The sequence below is a fragment of the Canis lupus genome, chromosome 14 (genome assembly GCF_011100685.1).
Source record: "Canis lupus familiaris isolate Mischka breed German Shepherd chromosome 14, alternate assembly UU_Cfam_GSD_1.0, whole genome shotgun sequence".
NCBI classification, from domain to species: Eukaryota; Metazoa; Chordata; class Mammalia; order Carnivora; family Canidae; genus Canis; species Canis lupus.
The window spans coordinates 57,014,700-57,039,141 of record NC_049235.1 but is presented as its reverse complement, the minus strand read 5'-3'; the positions used below and the strand labels follow the sequence as shown (position 1 = coordinate 57,039,141).

The 24,442-nt window shown below is 42.3% G+C and overlaps 1 long non-coding RNA gene across 3 annotated transcripts; it reads left to right on the top strand.

Moving 5' to 3' along the window:
- The first annotated feature begins 91 nt into the window (after positions 1-91).
- Positions 92-22,828, top strand: LOC102151760. Of its 3 annotated transcripts, XR_005369804.1 has the most exons (6): positions 98-148; positions 4,384-4,433; positions 6,900-7,014; positions 13,253-13,425; positions 18,639-18,744; positions 20,510-22,828. It is a non-coding gene; the product is annotated as an uncharacterized LOC102151760 (long non-coding RNA). The 3 variants fall into 3 exon arrangements; XR_005369803.1 differs by lacking the exons at positions 4,384-4,433; positions 6,900-7,014 and having other exon boundaries at positions 92-148; XR_005369805.1 differs by lacking the exons at positions 4,384-4,433; positions 6,900-7,014; positions 18,639-18,744; positions 20,510-22,828 and adding an exon at positions 13,963-18,549 and having other exon boundaries at positions 92-148.
- The last annotated feature ends 1,614 nt before the right edge of the window (positions 22,829-24,442 follow it).

Below are 24,442 nucleotides of genomic sequence, written 5' to 3'. Positions count from 1 at the left end.
CTGCGCGCGCCGGAACCGGAAGGAGCGCGGCCGACCACGCGGGGGGGGGGGGCTTAGTGCGCGTGCGCAGCGGGCCTCCGCCGCGTTTCCGGCCGGCGACCAAAGCGAGCGGCGGGCGGAAGGAAGGAGGCGGCTTCCCGAAGGCGGGGTAGGGAGGAGTCGGTGGGAGAGCGAGGGTCCTAGGGCAGCAACGAGGGAGAAGTCCCTGGCGGAGGACGCGAAGCCGGCTGTTTTCACGCCAAGGAGGGGGAGAGATGCGTGTTGCTGTGAAGCGCGGGTGCGGGGAGGCGGAACGACCCTTGGGGGTCGCCCCCACGGGCCGGGAGGTGATGCTGCGGAAGTGAAGCGGTGGCGAGGGCGCAGCCGCGGGGCCGCCTCCAGCGCATGGGGCCCAGCACGCATGCGCGGCTGCTCCCGGGAGAGGCCGCGGGGCCGCCTCCAGCGCCCGGGGCACCAGCACGCATGCGCGGCTGCTCCCGGGAGAGGCCGCGGGGCCGCCTCCAGCGCACGGGGCCCAGCACGCATGCGCGGCTGCTCCCGGGAGAGGCCGCGGGGCCGCCTCCAGCGCTCGGGGCCCCAGCACGCATGCGCGGCTGCTCCCGGGAGAGGCCGCGGGGCCGCCTCCAGCGCCCGGGGCCCCAGCACGCATGCGCGGCTGCTCGGGGGAGCCGCTGGGCCGGGTCACGTGGGTGTCCTTGCAGGGGTAGCCTTGGCCCACCTGGGCTCGCCCGCGTGCCCCTGGGAGACCTCGCCAGTCCCACTTGGCCCGCCCTCGGGTGGCTTAGAAGAGGGTCCCCGTGCAGAATAGCGGCGGGAGCCTTGGGGTTTACAGGATCCTTTTTATGGTTATTAGTTAGGCTTCTGGTCTCTTAGGTGAGGAACGGTGGGTTTGAAGTAGCCTGCAGGGTCGGCCGTTTCTTTCTTTTCTTTTCTTTTTTTTTTTTTTAAGATTTTAGTTATTTATTCATGATAGAGACCCAGAGAGAGAGAGAGAGAGGCAGAGACACAGGCAGAGGGAGAAGCAGGCTCCATGCAGGGAGCCTGATGCAGGACTCGATCCCGGGACCTCGGTTACGACCTGGGCCAGAGGCAGGCAGACATCTGCTGAGGCCCCGGGCATCCCAGTAAGGAGTCTTAAAGAAATAATGTGCAATGTTTTTATTTTTTTTTAAGACTTTATTCATTCATTCATGAGAGAGAGAGCGAGGAAGAGACACAGGCAGAGGGAGAAGCAGGCTCCATCCCAGGAGCCGGAGGTGGGACTCGATCCCGGGACTGCGGGTCACACCCTGGGCTGCAGGCGGCACTAAACCCGAGCCACTCGGGGATCCCCTGTGCAATGTTTTTAAGATGAATAATAGTCCGTGTAGTTTTTCATCCCTTAGACTGCTTTATGTTTCAAAGCGTCTATTGACGTTATATATGTAAACTTAAGGAACTAATTTTATCAGGAATACATCCCAAGTGTATGACCTTGTGTAGTTTCCATTAAACTAACCTGCCAGATAAATAGCAGATGTGTAGTGTTTATGGAGCATCACAAAATCTCTGGTTTGAAATTTTTTTTACGCAAGTCTTAAAGCTGCTATGTTTCCTGCAGTCCCAGAGGATCACAGGTGCTGAGAGAAAGCCTCTAGATAAAAGTCCAGTTAGACAAAAAAATGAGTCCCATACACATAACCTTGGGGGTGCGTGGACATGGAGAGTTCAACACCTCACATAGGAAAATTAAGTTGTAACAGAGGGAGAGGACGTAAGCATCTGACAACTAAAAAACTAGGGGGCACAGTGAGGCCTTTAGTTTCAGTCCAAACCTCTCAAAGTGCTACTCATTTACACGGTCCTGTATTACTGTGAAAGAGTCACCCAGCGGATGCTAGAATAGATACTGCTTTGATCCCATTAGTTCTGAATCTAAACCCTAAGGAGAAAAGTTTTGCTTTCATATTGAGTTCATTAAAGACTAGCCTCATATGGTATCTGTCTCCCAGCCCGATTGCAAGCCTCCCCCTCATTAGTCATCCAGTTGCCAGTATCTAGAAAGACAGTCAAGATTTATCAAGAACAGGACAGAAAAGCTAGAAAGGAGAATCCCTAGACCTTTAACATTCTGGGAATTCCTCTCAGTAGAAATCAGTGTACATAATATGGCCTCTGGATGTACTGCTTAGGAGGATCTTAATGTCCTGAGAAGCAGGACCTACTTCATCCCTTTGTATCCTGTGTTCTTTGGTTAAGCTGAAGAATCAGACTCCTACTAGGGTCTGGGGAGACTGAATTTGTGCTTTCCTATGAATGGCCCATGGAAAATACTACTTTTAGCCCTAATATAATACGGACTTTCATTTTTTTTTTTTTTTATTGATTTCCATTCCTACGAGTTCCAAAAGTGTCAACCAGTTGTGTCAACCAGTTAGCAATATGTACTGAATAGCTTTTTCTAGGGTTTTCCAAGTCAGAAAAGGACATAAATCATGGTCTCTCCTTCCAAGGAAATTCCTGAATAAGTACAGAACTTTAATTATAAATGTGAAACAGTTATTAATGGAAAAACAATAGGCCAAATTATAGGGAAAGATAGTTGATGTGGGAATATTAGCTCATTTAACAGTATAAATTCCAAAATGTTTTTCATTATTTTGATTTTTGTCTTTTAAGGTATTAAGGTAGTCATTTTAAACTCCCATTTGTTAAGGGATGGAAAGAAGAAATACAACTGACTTGGTAATTGAAAAGCAGGATAGAGGGCAGCCCTGGTGGCTCAGTGGTTTAGCGCCACCTTCAGCCCAGGGTATGATCCTGGAGACCTGGGATCCAGTCCCACGTCGGGCTCCCTGCATGGAGCCTGCTTCTCCCTCTGCTTGTGTCTCTGCCTCTCTCTCTGTCTCTCTCATGAATAAATAAATAAAATCTTAAAAAGAAAAAAGAAAGAAAGAAAGAAAGAAAGAAAGAAAGAAAGAAAGAAAGAGAGAGAAAGAAGAAAGAAGAAAGAAAGGAAAGAAAGAAAGAAAGAAAGAAGGAAGGATAGAGTCATGAATAAGAACACTAACTCCGGAACTAGCAAGCCTGTCTAGATTTGGATTCTGAGGGATTACTTAACCCTCTTGCCTCAGTTTCCCCAACTGTAAAATGAAAATATTGATACCTCATCAAATTGTTGAGGGACCAATAGTAATTTTGCTTAAAGTTTGGCATATAATAAGCACTTAGTAAATGTTAGTTAGGATTACCAAAGGACATTACAGCCCAGGTAATAACCTTTCTCCCAGTCCCAGAGCTTATTCCCCTACAATACTCTGTTCACGGCTTTTTTCCTAATTGGTCAAATTGGATGTTTACACATTTTAAGTGCTAAAGGAAGGGCAAGAGGCATATGTGTTAGAATCTTGGATGGTTTTAGGAGTGGCATAAGCATAAGGACTTGAGGAACCCCTGGGGGGCTCCATGGTTGAGCGTCTGCCTTCAGCTCAAGTAATAATCCTGGGGTCCTGGGATTGAGTCCCGCATCGGGCTCCCCACAGGGAGCCTGCTTCTCCCTCTGCCTGTGTCTCTGCCTTTTTCTGTGTGTCTCGTGAATGAATAAATAAAATCTTTAAAAAAAAAAAATTTGAGGCTTGAGAAAGTACAAATGCACTTCAGGAAAATTAATCTGACATTAAATATTTAGTGGTAGTAGGAACTGGGGATAAGAGGGCTAGCAAGAATGCAGGTGTGAGTTTCTGGTTCACAGCAGTAGGAATGGAAAGCACAAGAAATATGATTCAGAGATCGTGGTTAAGAAAGGCAGTGGGGCAGACAGCACATCATGGGCTGCATAGTGATAGTGGTTGGCCAATTAGGATGGCAAGAGGAGGGAGACCCAGGAGAAGGAAGACCAGACTGCTTGTTGATAAAAGTAGATGGGAGGACGCCTGGGTGGCTCAGCAGTTGAGCATCTGCCTTCAGCCCAGGGCATGATCCTGGAGTCCCGGGATTGAGTCCCACATCGGGCTCCCTGCGTGGAGCCTGCCTCTCCCTCTACGTATGTCTCTGCCTCTCTCGGTCTCTCATAAATAAATAAAATCTTAGAAAAAAAAAAAATAGATGGGGCCAATGTGTAGAACTGTGCATGTGACACATGTAGCTCACCAGCTCGTGGGGAGGCCATAGAACATACTGGTTACACTTAAAATGGTATTGACTTGGGACACCTGGGTGGCTTAGCAGTTGAGCTTCTGCATTTGGTCCGGTCGTGACCCCAAGTCCTGGGATGGAGCCCTGCATCGGGTTTCCCACATGGAGCCTGCTTCTCCCTCTGCCTGTGCCTCTGCCTCTCTCTGTATCTTCTGTGAATAAGTAAATAAATCTTAAAAAAAAAAAAATGACATTCATTTTACCTTAAAGGTCTGAAAAGCCAGTCTATCTCAGGAGGTCCAGTGGTTCACTTTATAAAGGTAATGCATATTATTATAAATTATCAATAAAATACTTTTATAAGTATTTTATAAAATACTTGGATTGCAGTACACATAAAATATATATACTTCCATTCATCTTTTACATTATTTTTATTTTGGAAACCCTCACAGTGATACAAACATTTTAGCTACAGGTGCTGTGTACATTCCTGTAAATACTACATTTAAAAAAATAGCTCAGTTAAAATAACAGCTGAAGGGAAAAAATAGATCTGGAAGGGACCACTCAAAGCCTGAACTGACCTAGAGTAGTTCTCTGACTTTTCTCTCTTTGAAATCTCTTGGAGGTCTTAGAAAACTGATGCTCTGGTCCCCACCCCCAGATGTTCTGAATTAAATGGTATCAGGAGAGAGGCTGGACATCTCAGAAGCTCCCCAGGGGACTAATGGGAAGCTCAGTGTGGGAACCACTGAACTGCATCCTTAACAGGGACAATCCCAAAAAAACAGAAAAGTTATCGTTACTTAGTCACCTTTAATAAGAGTCGAAGGTAGCCTGAAAAATGAGTTCACGGGAAAGTTGATACTGCCGAGTGACGGAAGCAAGAGCAGGACATTTCATCAGCCGTTGCAGGAGGAGAGAAGCAGTTGCAGACCTTGCACCGAATGTAGAGATGCCGGAGATGGCTCTCTGCTTGATTGTCTGCTACGGCTCTTGCACAAAGATTTAAGAGACCTGCACACTACTCCCTATCAAAGTGGAGCACGGGGCTGAGCTGGGCCAAAGGAAGAATGGGGTGCCTGCCACGCGACGGAAGATGTCATCTGGGGACTGTCTTCCCCCAGGCCTAGTGCAGTCATGTGCTCAGCTGCTTGCTTTACATTCAACTGTTGTTTCTTGGTAGCACAAGACCGGAAGTACTAGAAAAATTAAACCAGCTCGCCTTCCATGTTATTCTAACATCACTCTCCTATTAATTATCACCTGAACTGATTTGTATTCTACAGAACAGTGCTGTAGGGCAACAGGCTGTCACTATTCCACAGAGAATCTAGGCCTTCTATACGGTTAATCTGCCCCTGTCTACTTCTCTCCTCCTGTGGTCATCCTCAGCACCAGGTTGGTTTTTTGGTTTTGGTTTTGGTTTTGGTTTTTGGCAGGCAGGTCTTCAGTCTCTGTGTCTGCCCTAAGAGGATGCTTGATTTCGTACGGCATGGGGTGGCTTTATTCAAATAACAAGTAAAGAGGACGTCTAATCCAGATGGAGCACTCAGGCCTGAGCCTTTCGATCTCTTTTAAATAAAAATTATCATGAATGTGTTTCACTATTACAAAGCAAATTAAGAAACATCATTTTAAGCTGAGTGCATTTACTTGTATTTTGTTATTTTTGCTGGCATTTAAAGCTTAGTGTCTAGTGGCTTGGATTATTACACAGGTAAAATTATATTGTCCTTTTCATGGTGATTTTGGCACAACAAAGTGGGAAAATAATCCTGAAGACAAATTACTTTTAAAGAAAAAAGTATATATATATACACATACAAACACACAATGGGATATTACTCAGCTATCAGAAAAGATGAATAGCTACCGTTTATATCGACGTGAATGGAACTGGAAGGTATTATGCTGGGTGAAATGAGTCAGAGATAGACAATTACATGGTTTTACTCATATGTGGAATATAAGAAATACTGAAAGGGACCATAAGGGAAAGTGGGGGAAAATAAAGAGACAAATCATGAGAGACTCCTAACTCTGGGAAACAAAGGATTGCAAAAGGGGAGGGAGGTGGGGGGATGGGATGACTGGGTGACGGGCACTTGATAAGTTGAGCACTGGATGTTGTACTGTGTGTTGGCAAATTGAATTTAAATTTAAAAAATAAAGATACTTTTCCTATTAAAAAATTTACTTTGACTAGATCTCTGGACTTTAGCCTAAACTCATTGCTGAATAGTGTAGTCCACACTGAAGAAATAGATTGATTTAGACTTGTGACATTATATTGCAAGAGGGATCAATTTAGAAGTGCCTACCTGACTGTCTGTAGAGCATGTGACGCTTGATCTCAGAGTTGTGAGTTTGAGTCCCACGTTGGATATAAAGATTACTTAAAAATTAAATCTTAAAAAAGAAGAGAGAAAATGTATTGGTATCCTTGGGGGAAAATACTGAAGTTAGGCTATGAAGGATGAATAATGTAAGAATGTACAGAAAGATAAATGGAGTGGTAGAGTGAAATATATGAGTTACATTGACAAAAGCTAACCATGAATAACCTTCAGCCACTAATGGAAAGCAAGTGCTGCAATTACATTAAAATATGTTTTGGGTAGGAAAAAATAAAATCAGAGCTTTCTTATTATTTCTGAATAGTTCTTAAAGGTTTGTTGTTTTTTTTTTTGTTTTTGTTTTTTTTGGTTTGTTGTTCTTTTGTTTTTATACCTAAAATATAATTACTCTCCCACCTCTAGACTCCCTCCTTTTTTTTTCAGACCATGGAGCTAGATTTTTGAGATGGAAAGAAGTTTCAGAGTTTCCAAGTCCACATTTCTCATCTTGTGGGTACGGAAACTGAATCCCACAGAAGCTCGGTGACTCTCTTACCAGGTCAGGTCACATAGCAGAGCCTTATGGATTCTAAATCAGTAATGTTGACAATAGTAATAAATTGTTTTACTTACAAGACAAGATTTGAGTCTATGTATAGATGAGCACATGTCCATAAATATGTCTGTCTTTTTATGTAGACCTTTAATTTTTTAAAAAAGATTTTGTTTATTCATGAAAGACACAGAGAGAAGCAGAGACATAGGCAGAGGGAGAAGTAGGCTCCCTGCAGGAAGCCCAATGCGGGACTTGATCCAAGGACCCCGGGATCATGCCCTGAGTCTAAGGCAGAAGCTCAACCACTGAGCCACCCGGGCATCCCTTTACGTGGACTTCTGTTAAAGATCAGAAGGAACTGATATCCAAGAATACACTCAGGCAGACTGACATTTTTGAGGTATCAGTACCACTGGGAAGACTAGAAGAAGCAAAGATGGTATTGTGTTAGAAAAAATCATCCCCATCCCACCTCAAAGATGTCCACATCCTAATTTCTGGAACCTATGAGAATGTTACTTTGTATGACAAATGTCTCTTCAGATGTGACTAAGGTTAAGGATCTTGAGATGGGGTGAATCGCCTGGATTATCCAGGTTGGTCCACTCTATTCACTTGAGTCCTTAAAAGTGAAAGAACGAGGTGAAGGGGTGGGTCTGAGAGATGTATGTGAGAAGGACTGGTTCCACTGTTCATGGTTATGAAGTTGGAGAAAGGGGCCCATGATCCAAGGAATGAGGTCGTCTTTAGCTGGGAACAGCCCTTAGTTAAGCCAGCAGGAAAGCAGGGACCTGGTCCCACAGAGGCTAGGGACTGCGATCTGCCAGGAGGCCTGGTGGGAAGGACAGGGATTGTCCCTCAGAGCCTCCAGAAAGGAGCACCTTCTGCCAACACCTTGATTTTAGTCCAGTCCGCTCCATGCCAGACTTCTGGCCTATAGAACGGTGAATAGTTTTGTTGTTTAAGCCTTTAGGTTTGTGGTAATTATTATATCAGCAGTAGAAACTAATGGAGATAGTCAATGTCTTAATTTATTATCTTCCTGGATATTGACTAAAGAAAGTCATTTGGAAAATCAACTGTACTGTACCTGAGAAATTGGAGCGTATTTGATTTTGGAGCACGTATACGCAACTTAAGTACTATTGCTCATGGCCCTCTGCCTCTGGTACAGAGCCCCCCTAAGTTCTGAGCTTGCCCCCAGAATTTCCTCCACAGTGGAATTAAGTAAAACATGGGTTTCTTCAGCCCAAATTACTGTTTACTTCATGTGTGTGTTTCTGACTCGTCATCCTGTCTTCACGGTAAGGTGGAGGGCAAGGAGTGGTACGTGCTCAGCCTTTACTGAAACGTTCAGTGTTCTTGATCAAGCACCCAGTCTTCTCAGGCTCCATGTCTCCTGTGAACATGTTCCATGGTTCCAGTGTCTTTGGGTTTTGTCTCGATCACAGAGCCAGTTTTTGAACCTGGGACGTCAGTCTCCGCTGTACTACACTGCAGTTTTCTTGTTGTCCAAGGAAAATGCCCAAGAGAGTGAAGGAATAAAACTATGGTATAAACAAAAGGTCATTTAAGGTTAATGGCCCAGATGTGGGCACTTGTAACTCTTCAGATTTCTGGTTAGGACATTTAAAAAAAACTTACTCAATAACAAGTTCCTCTGCTGCATTAATTCTGGTTTTTCTTCTATATTAGGCATCATCTGTATTATTAATATTCAACTTTTCTCACAGTGGTTGGCAAACTGTAGCTCTCAGACCAAATGTTTTTGTAGATAAAGTTTTATAGGAACACAGCCACACCTACTAATTTATATATTGTCTGTGGCTGCTCTTGGGGGACAGTGGCAGAGTTGTGACAGAGGCCGTATGGCCCACAAAGCCCTAAAATATTTACTGTCCGGCTGTTTGCAGAAAGTTTGCAGACCTTTGTTTTCCAGTGTGAACAACTGAGATTCTAAAGTTGTTGGTTGTTTTTTTTTTTTAAGATTTTATTCTTTATTCATGAGAGACACACACACACAGAGAGAGAGAGGGAGAAGCAGGCAGAGAGAGAGAGAGAGAGAGAGGCAGACACAGAGGGAGAAGCAGGCTTCATGCAGGGAGCCCGATGCAGGTCTTGATCCCAGGACTCAATCCCGGGACTTCCAGGATCACGCCCTGGGCTGAAGGCAGGCACTAAACTGCTGAGCCACCCAGGGATCCCCTAAAGTTTTTATATCAATATGAACAAATTGTCCTTTATAAAGTTTGCACAACTTCCACCAGGAAAATGGGATAATTCATCATCCTGATAAGCCTTAGGTATTACCATAATGCCCATTTTGACCAGCTTTGGGATATGAGTCTTCCATTTTTCTGAATTTAATAATTTGTACCATGAATAACAAAACACAAAAGATTAGACTTCAGAAGTATGTGTGTTGTCTGCCTGCCTGCCTTCTTTTCTTCCTTCTTTCCAATTGTTGGCATTTTAGTCCAGAATGGCAGAAACGTTTTCCAAGTCATTACCCCCTATGAGCATGACTCACGTAATGGGATTTTTCATGCATAAAAATAATAGAAAATAAATAATTGTCTGCCTTTTAACATACACATCAGAAACTAAAACCCACAGACGTGTCATGATGCAGTAGAATAAAGGAAATCAGCGGAGAGTTTTTTTGGAAACAAAAAGTGGTAATTTGAATTAAACACACTTTGTCAGGGATGTTAATCATTGCTTTCGGCTATTCAACATCAGAAGGTCTGAGGTAGAGCTCAGTATATCAGGTACTCTTGTTTCCTGGTCTTTCAGGAGGAGAGCACCAGGCTCTGCTTCTAACTGTCAGACTTTGAACTGGGACCTACAGCGAATGCAGTCTTGTCTCAGCAAGAGCGAGTCCACAAAGGAGCCACACTACTGATGCTCCTGGTGGCCTCAGCTTGAGGCTCGGTCGGCACCGGGGTCCACAGCATCCTAACTGACCCAGCTTCAGCTTCGCTGTGTGTTCCGGACATGCTGCAGGGCTACGTAACTTCTGACTCCTATTCTCCAGCCTGTCTCACAATTACGGAGCTACTGAATATCCTTTAATAACCCTTTCCCGGTTAAATCAGCTCAAGTGCATTTCTGGTTTCAAACTGACAACTGAGAATGCTAACTGTAGAAATGCTCTAACAGTGAGCTACAGTGATCTTCAGCCTTTTTTTTTTTTTTTTTTTTTTTGCTTATTTCTTCTACATTTTTATACTTTTTTTTTTTTTTAGTAATGTCTATACCCAAAATAGGGCTTGAACCCATGACCCCGAGTTCAAGAGTCCCATACTCCACCGACTTCGCCAGCTAGGCATCCATCTTCTACATTTTTTCAAACTTAAAAAAAAAAAAAAAGTAACAAGCTACCTTATCCAAGCTTACTTTAAAACTCTACATTTTAACATCGTAGATTTATGAATTACAAATAATGTTATTTCTACCATATAGTATTTTGTGTATGTGTTTTAAATATGTTTTCATTAAAAGCTTGATGCTGCAGATTTGACTTGTAAGTTTATGGCAAAGCCATTATCAGACCCATGAGCTGACATTCTTTTCAGTTTAAGGTGTTAGGAATTCTGTGAGAACTGAATTTCCCTGCCCATCCTTTCTAGGTACGTTGTGGATATAAGGCCCCCATCAATCTCATGTCCCTTCTAACTTAATTTCTAGATACATAGGTTCCTTGACAGCCATTTTCCGGTTCTCTCAAAACTATTTCAAGGTGGGCAGCCCGGGTGGCTCAGCGGTTTAGCACTGCCTTTGGCCCAGGGCATGATCCTGGAGAGCCGAGATCCAGTCCCACGTCGGGGTCCCTGCATGGAGCCTGCTTCTCCCTCTGCCTCTGTCTCTGCCTCTCTCTCTCTCTCTCTCTCTCTCTCTCTCTCTCTGCCTCTCATGAATAAAGAAACAAAATCTTAAAAAAAAAAAAAAATTTCAGGGTGCTCCAGTGACTTTCACTTGTTGACATGGGCCTCTCTGGGTTTGAGGGCTTTTTCTGGAACCCTGTCTGTGTAGTGATAGGTTGGAAATGCTAGGAACTTAGCACCCTCAGAGAGCGGTCTTCAGTCAGTGACTGACAAGGTGGGTTTACAAATACCCCCTCATCCAGGTGGGATAATTCAGTTGGGGTCTCTCCAGTTATTCAGTCCTGTGGCCACATTAATAGTGCACCTTTCTTTGGCTGCCTTCCTTTTCTTGTGACACTTCTCTCCCCCTTTAATGGTTTCCCCTAAATAAACTACTTGCACTTGAATTCCTGCCTCAGGATCTGTATCTGGAAAAACCCCAACTGAGAGATCATAGATACTTGGGTCTGCATCTCACTTGAGTTTGAGGATAGCTGCAGCCTAACCACAGCCCTTGTCATCTGATTTCTCCTGATCATCTTGTACATGATGCAAAGGACAGGATGGGGCTTCTAGGCAGGCCCCCTAGGTAAACGACCCCTGCTGCCACCCAAGTTGCTCTGAAGTGGGATATTCACTCAAAAATGAGAGACCTGTGTATGGTACCTTAATGAGGCTGCTGCACTGAAATTTCAGTTAGGCTCAATGACGTAGCAAGAAATGAGTGCAGAAACTACTCCATTGTCTGACTAGGACATAGAAAACTTTATAGAATAGACTCTTGACTTCAGGATGTTCCTTCAAAAGTGAAATGGTAGAAAAGGTGAGAGTGAGCCCACAGTTCAGCGCTGCTCTGACCTGCTGACTCCTTCCTCTGGGAGGGTGAGATCCCCAGACTCCAGATGAGCCTCCTGGTGGCCACAGTGACTGATCTGTGTCCTACCTCCTGTATAGCCTTTGCCCCATTTGCTTACTGCTTCAAAGGCCAAGTGAAAGCACCATTGGATCAATCAGAGTGGCCGTTCTGGCCCATCGGCCTGTGGTCCGGCCTCAGGTAGGTGCCAACAGTAAGCCTGTGCATCTCCCAAACGTCGGGCTCTTCGGGTAGACATTTGGCCAAGTCTGAGCTCACCTTCCTCCTCAATACCACAGCGAAGTAGTTAGGACATCCAGAAGCCCGAGCCAAACTCAGTGCGGTGATCTGGTGGTGGTGGGAATGAAGGTCTGAGCCACCCCGTGCCTCTTTCCCGGAGTAACTGGGTGTAGGGCGTTGAGTTTGCAAAGGCTTCTTCGGTTTTCCTCAAATCATTCTGGTAGGCTCAGGCGGTTAGGCGTCTGACTCTTGATTTTGGCTCAGGTCATGATCTCACGGTCATGAGATCGAGCCCCACGTCTGGTTCTGCACTCACCGTGGAGTCTGCTTGTCTCTCTCCCGCTATTCCTTTCCCTGCTTATGCTCTTTCTCTGTGTGTGTCTCTCTCTCAAATAAATACATAAAATCTGTAAAAATAAATAAAAATCATACTGAGATGGTGACCGTGCACTCCACCTTTCCGTGAGACTGACCTTGTTATATTCCCCCCCTGAGTCCTGGGGTCTCTGCAGACCTTTCTATATAGAAGAATGTCTTCTGCAGTTCTTAGGAAGGGGCTGCCTGGGTTGGGGGCAGCAGGCTCCCAGCTCAGTGTAAGTGAGGGCAAAACCCAGCCAACCCACGGGTAGACAGTATTCTGGAAAAGAGTGCAGGTCTAGCCTCTGGAAGTAAACGCATGTGAAGCCAGGAGAGCGGCCCCCAAAACTATTAAAGCAGTCTTAGGGGACCTGAGTGGAGCCCGGAGTGTCCACTCTAGTAGGTGATTCAAGTTTTTGTTGTCTGTTTAAGTTTTGGGACTATTTGAAGTGGGAAAATATTAGGAGGATCAGAAGATAATTACAGTTTGGCAAAAGAGATTTTAAAAGTACGTTTCTACTTGTTAACGAGTTATACAGCCCCGGAGCACGTTCATTTGCGATCAAGGCGATCTTCTGTTACACCAGGATCCTAAAGAAGAAGAACTTGTAGAGAAAATTATGCACTACATAGAATACATTTTTTCGTGACGTCATTAACAAAGGCTTACATCGTCTGAAACATTTGTTGGCAAACTTGACCATTGGATTGCTCTTTAAAATAATATGTATCCGGGTTTGCCGGGGGTTCTCCTAGCTTGAGGACACAGAGGACGTCATACCAAGAAGAACTCCGATTTCTCTAGTTCATGCCTAACGTGTCTCATGCAGGATTTGCATCTCCCATTCACAGTCTTCCGGTCATTCTGGGAGTCCGTCTCGGGTGTTTTGCAATAATTCACCAGGGGTCTTGTCTTGTCTTTCAGATTTCTTACTGATCATGGAGGCTGGAGAATTTTCTTCAAGGTGACCCTTTCCACCCGCGACTCATGCCTTCAGTGACAAGTGACAGTGAATGCCTCTGGGAGACTGGGGAAAAGGGGGACTTTTCCCTCAAAACTTCTAGAGCTTCGGAAGGATTGTCACGGTTGCCGAAACGGTAGTCTGTTCTCAATGTCTTTATTGAGCTAAAACTGTATCATATTCAGATTGTAAGCGTTTCTATAGCGTGGCCTGTTACTGGTTTCTGAAGGAGGGCCGCATGGGTACCGAGTCTCAGAGAATCTTTGTGAAAACAGCTGTTTCTAGCTTCCGTTTGTTCCTGCCTCCATGCTCCCAGGGTTTAGACATTACCGTGGGGAAGGGTGAAAAAAAAAAAAAGATTGTTTTCTTTTTTTCCTCCCATCACACAAAGGAACTTAGGCAAATAGATGATGGCAAATACTTGAGAAATTCTCAGCCTGACCTGATTTCTAGCAGTTGATACAACTTAATCTTAAATGTGTCTTTCCCTGACACCTCTCCAAAGAAACACACACACAACTGAAAACTGTAAAAAGTAATTTTGCAGTGGGATTTAACTCACTTATCTAAAAATCTTTAGTTTGACGTGCCCCCCCCCCCCAAAAAAAAGAAGAAAAAGTTATTTGATACAGAGTATCGAATGAGTAAGACAGTTTTTTTTTTTTTTTTTAAGAATTTCACCATTCTGGAGGATACGGATGGATGTATAGATATATACACACCTACATACATATCTACAAATGAGGATTAAAGGTTTTTGGTTAAAGAGCCCACTTAAGATCACACAAACACGTGTGATGTTGAACTAAACCAGAACTCCGACCCCTGAGCACAGTACTTTCCTCCAGGGTTCCAAATTAGCTCCTACATTGGCTGAGAGTCTTTTGGTTGCAAATAATGGAAAGTGTGAACCAAAGCGGAGCAGCAAAGGGAAAAAAAAAAAAAGGTAAGGTATTTATAGATTCATGCAACCAAATTGTCCACAGACTGTACTGATTTGAGGCCTTCAGGGGAGTCTTGATTCATGGGTTCGTGATGCTGTCAAGATACCAACTCCCCTCTGATCCCTACAGCTGTCTTACTCCAGGTGCTAGACTGTTTTAGGCTAGCACCCCTTCTGGTAGCATTAATGGGCCTCCCCTTGTTTGAGAGCAGATCCTTGCTCTCCCAGGAGAGCAAGGAAACTTCATAGGAGGAGACTTTATTAAGTCACATATCATTGGTCGAAATCTGATACATGCCCATCCCTGAGCCAGTCAGTGCAGGATGCTCTGCTGGACTCACCTGGGGGTGGGATCGGTACGCAGACCACACAGCTGCTTTGTGCTGGAATAGGGTGAGTCCTGTGATAGAAAATGTTTGGACAAAAGAGGAAGTGAATCCTGAGGAAGCAGCCAACAGATACCCACTTTTCCCTAAGAGCTGTTTGAAACCAATGCAACAAAGCTCCAAAGCTCTGAGTAGCTCATAAATTCAGTTCTATTGAGCTGAGTCATGTTCCCTATAAGTATGTAATACCTGTAGTATCTAAAATGTTATTAAAATGTCTATTTTTTTCCTTTTGCATTTGCTTGAGGTTTTTAATATAACCAGGAATCTAAGTTTGGAAATAAAGATTTAAACATATATGGCATTTACAATTGCTGTCCTTAGTGAGAAATCCTAAGAATCTTACAGCTTAGTATACAGTTTTTTCCTAGGGACTCATGGTCACAAACTTTCTGGACAGTGAACATAACCTAAGGCTGCTGCTAACTCAGGCTTTTCTTTCTGCGTTGCCTGCACCTAATCAGCTCCCCTATATATTTTCAAGCAACCTCTGAAAATACACTCTCTGTATCTTTCCCAACAAACCCCATAATTCCTTATTCTGTTTTCCTGAATAATTTTCAAACGTTTTTCCATGTCTTAAGAGTGCACAGTGAATGAACCGAGCTGTGCGAAATAAACATTTTGTTGTTAAGTCCAAAAGAACTATACCTAAAAAAAAAAAAAAACAAACAAACAAACAAAAAAAAAAAGAACTATACCTTTATGTCTAAGAAAACACTTCAAAACTTGCCACCTACACAGCAGTAAATCATTTAACGATACAGCCCTTTATTGCACCATTAGAACTCTACTAGAATTCCACGAAAGACTTGCCAGATTATTTCCATGGAAATTAGTCTCATTTTAGAGAGGTTATCCTAAGGAACATTCCACATTGTTAAAAAACAAAAAACAAAAGAAGTTCAACTGAGTAAGCTGTTTTGGCTTTATTCCATGATTCATGAATCAGGCCACCGTCCCATCTAGGAATTGCACAAAATGGAAAGTTTTTATAGGTGGGAAGGTGAGACAAGAAAGTCAAAAGAGTGTTTTATTTCAGGAAAAATTACCTTCCCTTTGGGGAAGGCCAGGGGGTCTTATCAGGCTGATTACCTCACTAGTGCTGACCAGGAAATTCCAGACTGCTCTAAAATCCCACTCCTGGAGGAGGCTGAAGCAGCAGTTAGGTTAGATAGTAATGTAAGTTGGTGGGGCTTATTAGCAAGTGACTCTGGGGCTTATTGTTCCTTTTAACAACATAAGCAATTTGTGTTTTCTACAGCTTTTTTAAAGTTTTTTAAGAACGTGGAACCAGCATTCACATCAGGGTCTGATGAATCTGAGCAGTGCTGGTGTCCTGTGTGGGCCGACCAGAATGTCCTATTTTAGCAGCTGTGATAACCAGTGGTGGCATATACAGATGGACAGTAGTCGTGAAACAAACTATTGAAGCCTATTATTTCTATTATTCTCTTATTATTTTTCCTTCTGCCAAGGATAGCCTGGGTCGCTAAGTAATGGTAGTTAATATAAAAATATCTTTTACAAATAAATTTAGGTCACAAGGTGAGTTTATTTGAATAAAAATGACCTAACGAAATTCTATGTCCTGTATTATATATTGAGATGTCCTCAGGTTAAGTCACAATCATGAAGATGGTGTAGGCATAACTGGGATTCAGGGAGCGCGGACTTTGCTCTTCAGCATGTGCTAATGGACTCGTAACCGCAAATGAAGTGTTACCTTCTATGGGGAGGTGATCCTAGGCCCCTCCAAGAACTCTGAAAGCTAACCAGTAACAAGTGCAGTGCATGCAGCGCAAAGAAAAGCAGAATAAGCTTACGGAGGTGGTTTTCTATCCCTACATCTCTGCAAGCTGATTTCTCCCGGGCAGAAAGGCATTAACACTGTAAGGAATGGTTGTATGTACCTTAGAAGAAGGGTGTTTAGAAATAAAGGTGCAGAAAAAGGAAATTTGCCAGAAGAGCAGCCTTCACCTAGAGCAAGCAAGGATGTTCCGTGAGGCTGGATTAAGAAGCCACTTGACAGGGATATTGCTATCGTCACATGGAAGCCAAATTTCATTACACATTCCAGTAAACCTAAATCCTCCTTCTTCCTCGTTTCCCAAACTCCCTCGTGATACTTGGGCTCGGTGGTCAGACTGCTGTATCTAGACTGCTTGGCACTTACACTCCTTATAAATAAGTAAAGCGGCTCAAACAGCAGTCTGTGATGAGCTTTGTCAGCGTGGATCTGCTTCTTGAGAAGCTAATTGTATGATGGGATCAAGTCTCTACATCTGAAAGCCTGAAGGCCGCCTCCTGGACTGGGTGATTGCATGAACATAGGTGCTTGCTTTGTGGGAATCTGGGTGAGCTGCACACCTGGAAAACCCCGATGTCTCAAGGCTCCCCTTTTCTTTTCCAACTCTCCTGTTCACGTTATTTGTGGTTTGAACCAAGTTCTTAATGTCCTTTTATGCCACATTAACATGTGAGATGGTTTGCAGGTATTCTCTTAAGGAAAAAAAAAAGATACTTATTTCTGTCTTTTATTTTTGAAAATGTAAGGACTCAATGTTTTGCAAAAAAATGTTGAGTTATTTGAGTACCCACCTGCCTGAAATTGAAGCACCAGACACGTTAAATATTTCTCATTCAAACTGCTGTATTATATCTTTCTCTTTCCTTCCTTGCCAACTTTTTTTGAATGAGCCATTTGCTCTCACTGCCTCCACTTCTTTGGTGCCAAGTCTCCCCTCTCCACCCCCCACCATCTGGCTCCCACCTCCATTATTCTGCTGAAACTCGGGCTTCTGACTGATAATAGAGTTTCTTAATCCTCATTTCACTTGACTTGTCTCTAGAGTTGGATGGCCTGTCTTACGTGGTTCTTTTGAAAACATATCTCCTTCCTTTTCTGATGTCCAGGACCTACTGTCTCCTCTTAATTTTTCTCCTGGCAATGCACGCACGCCTTTCTCTGTTTTGGTGTATTTTACTGCAAGCTTTCTTCGAAAAAGAAATATAACATAGCAAATAAAGCTAATCTCCTATTCTTTCCCTCCAATTGATTCTCCTGTTCTGAAGTTGTATTATCATTGATCTACTTTTCCGCATTTTATATCCATATACAGTGTGTTATTCTATGTTTTAAAATTTCACATTTATGGAATCATAGCATTCTTTGTAGCTTGCCTTTACTGTACATTATTTGAGATTTACCTGTTTTGATATATCTAGATTCAGCTAATCGATGTTAACTTCTCTCTAATCTTTTGTGTATAATGACAGTTTTAACTACCTTTTAAATACAGACTCTTAGAATTAAAACTTGATTGTTTAGCACCGTTTTAGGTTCACAGCAAAGCTAAGGGGAGCGTACAGAGATCTCCCATATACTCTCCACTCCCACACTTGTATAACCTCCCTCATTCTCAACGTCCCCACCAGAGCATACATTTGTTACAATTGATGAACCTAATTGACACATCATAATCACCCCAAATCCATAGCTTACATTACAAGTTCATTTCTGATGCTGTTTGTGCTGTGAGTTCGGACAGACGTATACAGACTTGTATCTACCACACGGTATCATATAGAATATTTCCACAGCCCTAAAAGCCCTCTGTGTTCTGTTTATTCCTTCCTCTCCCACCACCCCCTACCAACCATGAACCTTTTTATTGCCTCCATAGATTTGTCCTTGCTGGGATGTTATAGTTGGAGTCATATGGTGGTGTAGCCTTTCCAGACTGGCTTCTTTCACTCAGTAATGTATATTTAAGGTTCCTCCATGTCTCTGTTGGTTTAACATCTCATTCTGATTTAGTGCTGAATAATATTCACCATTTTCATGGTGTACCATAGTTTATCATTTTCACTTACTGAAGGGCATACTGCTCACAAGTGTTGGCAGTTGTAAATAAACCTGCTATAAACATCTGTGTGCAAGTTTTTGTGTGGACCTAAGTTTTCAGTTCCTGAATACAAGCTTTTAAGAGACTTTTGTTGTTATTTTTTTTTCCAAAGTGATTTCATCAATTGCCATTGCACCAGCTACCAGTTATAGACCAGTGACCTCCATAACTCCATTAGCCTTCGAGATCAGATTGGGGATAATGTCGGCAAGCTCTATGTATATATTTTTTGTAGGTATTGAACTTGTCTAAATTGACCATTGTTATTTCTCCTGGAAACTTTCATTTCTCTTGCCTCTTTTCACCACAGTTGAAAACACTACCACTGTCCCCATCACTGAAAATAGAAAATATGGGTTCACTTTTTTTTAACCTCTTTCTGTCTTAATTTATCCCCTGTTTATTCCTGATTCTACACACAAAATGTCTGTCTCTTTTTTCTTTTCTATGTCCACGTCCATTGGCCTACACCAAGTCTTTTTCATTCTTACTGAACTGACACAATTTCCTTCCAAATATTTGCCATGCACCTAATCACCCCCCCCCCATTACTATTTATTCTTCATCCCACTGCCAGAGTTATCCTTCTAGAAAGGAGCTGGTAAATTCTCTAGAGAAGCATAGTAAATATTTTAGGCTTTGTGGGTTATATGGTCTCTGTGGCAACTGGCAACTATTCAGCTGTGCCATTGTCATATGATGGTCACAGACAAGAACACAAATGACTAGATAGGATTGTGTTCGAGCTGAACTCTACTTATAGAAATAGTGGCCTAAAAAAAAAAAAATAGAAATAGTGGCCTAGATTTGGCCCACGGCTATAGTTTGCTGACCCCTAACCTACAACATAACTTGGATCATGTATCACCCCACCAAAGCCTTTCCATTTTGTACAGATCAGAAGTTCACCATCCTCCTAACTGGCATTACTAACTTACCCCTTACAGCCAATTGCCTCAAACTCTGAAATTTCCATCCATAGTTTGATATGTTCCTTGATCTCTCCTAGTTTAATGGTGATGGGAAAGATGATGGTTCAGTGGCAGGTGGACTTGGGGATTTAGTTATGGGAGGATGAGAATACATCCATCTGATAGTTCAGTATTCTCAGTAAGTTATTAGCAAGGATACCTGCTGAGAGATAAAGGTGGAAGAGGTGGAGAAGAAGGTCAATGGAAGAGAATCCAGATCAATATGATCATCCTGAAGAGCAGAAAAGCAAAATTATTAGAGAAATATAACAAGATTTCTGGTTCATAGCAAGATTCAAATTGTGGCCTGAGATTATGAGAGCGAAACTAGTTACGTGATGATGTGATCTGTGGTCACTAACACTACTGTGTAAACCAGGAGAAAGTCTGCAACAAGAGGATTTCATACATGGATTGGGGTTTTGTAGCGTGAGCTCAGCTGAGGGAGAGACGGAACTGGGAGTTGGAAGTATTTGCAAAGAGGCAGCATGTTGATGGTAACGGAATCTGCCAAACAAGATGGGAAGTGATGACAGGAGGGGACTGGTGGATAATAAGAAAGTGGGAGGAGGAGAGGATCAGATGTCCCCACATCACTGAAGAACTGTGTGGTCGTAGGGAAGTAATTGTGCCACTGAACACATAGGAAGCTGCCATAGTTGAGTTAAATGCCTCAATAGGAAATTTCCAAAAAGATTTGTATTTTTTAAGAGATGTAAAAGTTGAGGGTGTGACTGTAAAATAATTGACTGAAGTAGACCAAAATGGCAATGGAATACAGAAATCAAGAAATTGAGGAAGCTGGGGTTTTTTGATGGGGCATCCACTTAGGTATTGAAATCACCAGGGATAAAGAAAAGAAATCAGAATGGAAGACTGCTGGGAACAGAAGACTAGTGAAAGCGGAAGTATGACCAGGAGGTTGGGAAAAGAGTGTAAGTAGGTGTAGGAAACAGTCATCTATCCAAATGACATTAGTGTTAAAAGAACTGATTTTTTTTTTTTTTTTCAGGAGGGAAGGAGTGAGATAATTTGGATGTATCAAGGAGGAGCAAGGAGTACACTTAGCTCCATCAACTCAATATAATTGACTCTTGGCCCTAATGTTTGTTCAGGGCTCAGGTAGGTTTCAAGTAAGCCAAGGAGGTGAAGGGAATAAATATTTGAAGAAACAGGAATTGCTTATTCAGATTAGGGTCACAGGAGACACACTGGAAGGGTTTGTTTGGCAAGAGAGGGGAGTGGAGAGGATATACAGTTTGTGGATTAAGAGTTTGTTACAAAAAGAACGACGTAGGCTGGGACTCCTGCAAATTAGTGATGCATCATGGCATCGGTCCTGAGAGGCTTACCTTGTAATTCTCTTCATGGTGTGTTGGCCTTGGGGCTAGTGGTTATTCTTTCAGAAACTGGGAGTTCTAGATTAATCTGCTACAATTAGCTCAGTTAGTTTGGGGGAGGCTCAGAGTCTCCCCAAACCTCAGTTTTTCCATCTATACAGTGAAGAATGGTCTAAGTAATCTTGTGAACTTCAGACATTTAAAATATATCTGAGAGGAAAGAGATAGGGTCATGCCACACATGAGTTTGCAATACTGGAAATAAATATTTTATCTTGCAAATCAATGATGTATCAAGGGCTAATATTAGGAATAAAGAGATTATCTGAGAGTTTATACATATGCCTCATTGGCTTCAAAGTATGTTAGTGATTTCAACAAAATAGAGATACGTGACAAAACAATCCAGCATAGTTTAGAGATATTTGATAATGCCTTCCTGCTAAAGCAAAGACACTTTGTTAACTCGCAAATATGAAATAGTAATAGGTTTATGATATCTTAAATATTAAGTAATAATTAAAGTTGAAACTGAATTGCCAACCCTTATCCCTCATCCTCTTTTCATTCTTATTCTCCTTCCCATTCAGTCTGTGTTATTAGTTAACTGTATTATTGTTACTATAACAGTAGAATAATGCATAAAGAAGACACTTGAAAGTATCCAATCATAATTGGTGAAGGCAATGAGTTAGGAGGTTCATTCAATCAAGAATGAAAATGCTTCTTCACAATAAAATGTTAAATATTTTAATATTTAGACTAATTTTCTACCAACTTACTTAGTTGAATTGATGGATTGATTCAGTCAACCCTGTAACCAAACTAATAACCTACTGGTTAAAAACTTTATTTCAGTCCAAATTGTGGAACAGCTTTGGGTCCCATCAGATGATGGATCTTATCAGCTGATAAGGAATTTGTCCTGATGTCTTGATTTTAGCCAACTTTGGTGTCCTGGTAGGTGTTTTGTTGAATGGCTTAGACTCTTCTTCAAAGAGAGAGATGTCTAAGAGAAAAAGCAGGAATTTGAGCTTTGTTGGGAAAGAATATTGCATAAAATCAAAGCAGGGTAATGTAGACATTACAGATTCCTTATTTGCAAATAAAAATTATACATATGTAATATATATAATTATATATATAACTATATATGTAATATGAATATAAAAATATTAAAAATATAGTATATAAAATAATAAAAAATTACGTATGTATAATTTAGCTCCAATATATATTATATATATATACAATATATTGGAGCTAAAACCTTATACATGTGAATTAATTTCACTAACTTAGAGCAAAAAATTAAAAATTGGAAAATGTTATTAGTTTAAAAGTGTATATGTGTAAAAGTAGTTTAGAAATTTCTTTATCTTAACAATATCGAATGGAATTTAAATGTTTGAGAAACCCCGCATATCGGTTTATTTCATACTAGGTATTTCAACTACAGTTTGGGTAATTGGCCACTAGGTGGCAGGACTGTGATGTGCATGTAGGTCAGAAGACCCCGTAAAGGGACACTGTAGGCATAGATCATTTAAAAAGTCAGTACCTGGAATTCCTTGCAATACAGTTTAAATGCACAAGTTAAGCAAATACTTATATGATAGGGTTTTTTGTAAACGCTGGAGACACAAAATGAATGTTATATAACCTATGTCACCAAACAGATGATAGTTGGAGATAGGTGTGTGGGGGTTTTTTGTTTTTGTCTTTGAAGGCCCTAATAGAATGTGGTAAACACTATGACAGGTTTTTTATTTCAAAATATAATGGGACCATAGGGACTAAAGAAATTAATTCTGCCGGTGGTGATGATGTTGAAACAAGGAGTTCTTGGAAAGTTACAGAGAATGTAACTTGTCTTCTGAAAAGCAAAACAAAAAACAATCTAAAACAAAAAGCACAAAAATAAATTATCTTTTGTTATGGGTAAAATGGCAGTGTAAAACTTTAAATAAAATTTAAAGAAACGAAACTAATTCCTATGTAATCTTTACTTCTAATACAGTGGTTCACAACCAGGGACAGTTTTGCCTCCCACAGCACATTTGGCAATGTTTGGAGATGGGTTTTTTTTTTAGAAAAAAAAAAAAAACAAACAAACACACACATCACTTTATTTTTAACTTCTCTCTACACCCAGTGAACGGCTTGAACTCACAACCTCAATACCAAGAGTCACACACTCTACCACCTGAGCCCGCCAGGTGCCCCGAAGTGGAGATATTTTTGGTTGTCACAGTTGGGGAGAGGGTGCTAATGGCATCATAAGTACATAAAGGTCAGGGATGCTCCTAAACAGCCAGCTATGCACAGGACCAGCCTCCACAAGAAAAAAAATTACCTGGCCCCAAATGTCAACAGCACCAAGGTATTATAAAGATGGATGAATGAATCTAGAGGTTTAAAATTGGACAGGAGAACACAGGTAAAATTCAGCATTTGGAACATGACAACTATAACTTTTGTCTCAAGTTTAGGGGCAGATGAGGTCTGGTGTTTGGGGGGGAAGAAAGGCCAGAAACAGCACCTTAGATTAAAGCTATTTGGGCAAGCCCACTCAGCGGCATTCAAATATGTACAGTTGGAGCCAGGACAAGGCAAGCTTGATTTTGGCTTGGCTAGTAAGGGCTAGAGGGTGGAGTGGCCAGAGTCAGCACTGTGGAACACGCAGACCAGGGTTTGGATCTCAGCTTTGGCGTTTGTTAGCTGGGTGACTCATTTTACCTTCTAAGTTTCCATTCCTTTAGAATGAGGAAACTTGTGGAAAGGATTAGAGATGTACGCTAAGTACCTAGGACGTTAAAAGGTGCTGCATAGATGGTATTTAACATTACTGAGATACTGCTAAGCCTCCAGTTATATCTCTCCCTCCACGGTTGTCTTCGCCCCTTTTGGGAAATTAGTCACAATACAACTGTATTTCATAACATCGAAAACAGAAAAACATATGAATTGTGGGATGGGAAGAAGAAAAGTAAGTGACAAAAACACAAAACTTTTGCAAGACATCATTGGGAGAAGTATTGAAAGCTGAGTCAGAATCACCAAGCCCTCTGAACAGTATCTGTTAGGGAGAAAATAGCTAATATTTCCATGAGGAGGCAAGGGGGGTGGGGGTGGGGGTGGGGGGTGATGACGCTGCGATTAGCCAAACACACCCTGGCTAAATCCAACTCTGCTGTTCCTGCACCTCCGCAGCGGAAGGGAAGGGAAGCCCACGACCAGCGCCGACTGTTCCCACTTGCCGTCACTACCACTGCTCCTAAAGTAGGTGACATTGTCCCGCTGCGACAATACTGTATATCCCCAAACCGTCCTTTCCTTGGTGACTACTTCATACTTTCTGAACCTCAAGCCTCCAAGGAAGGCCTTCTCTACCATAATCACTCTTAGCTGATGATCTTGGTTCCTATGTCATTAGCAAAATAGAAGCCTTCAGAGGACTTTGATGGACTCTCCCACCTCATCTACTCACCTCATGCACATGGCTCCATGCGCCCTACTGGCTTTCTCTCTAAGGATGCACTTGAACGTCCGGCCGTACTCTTCGCTGAGGCCAGCCTCTTACTGATACACTGCCTCTCATCCCT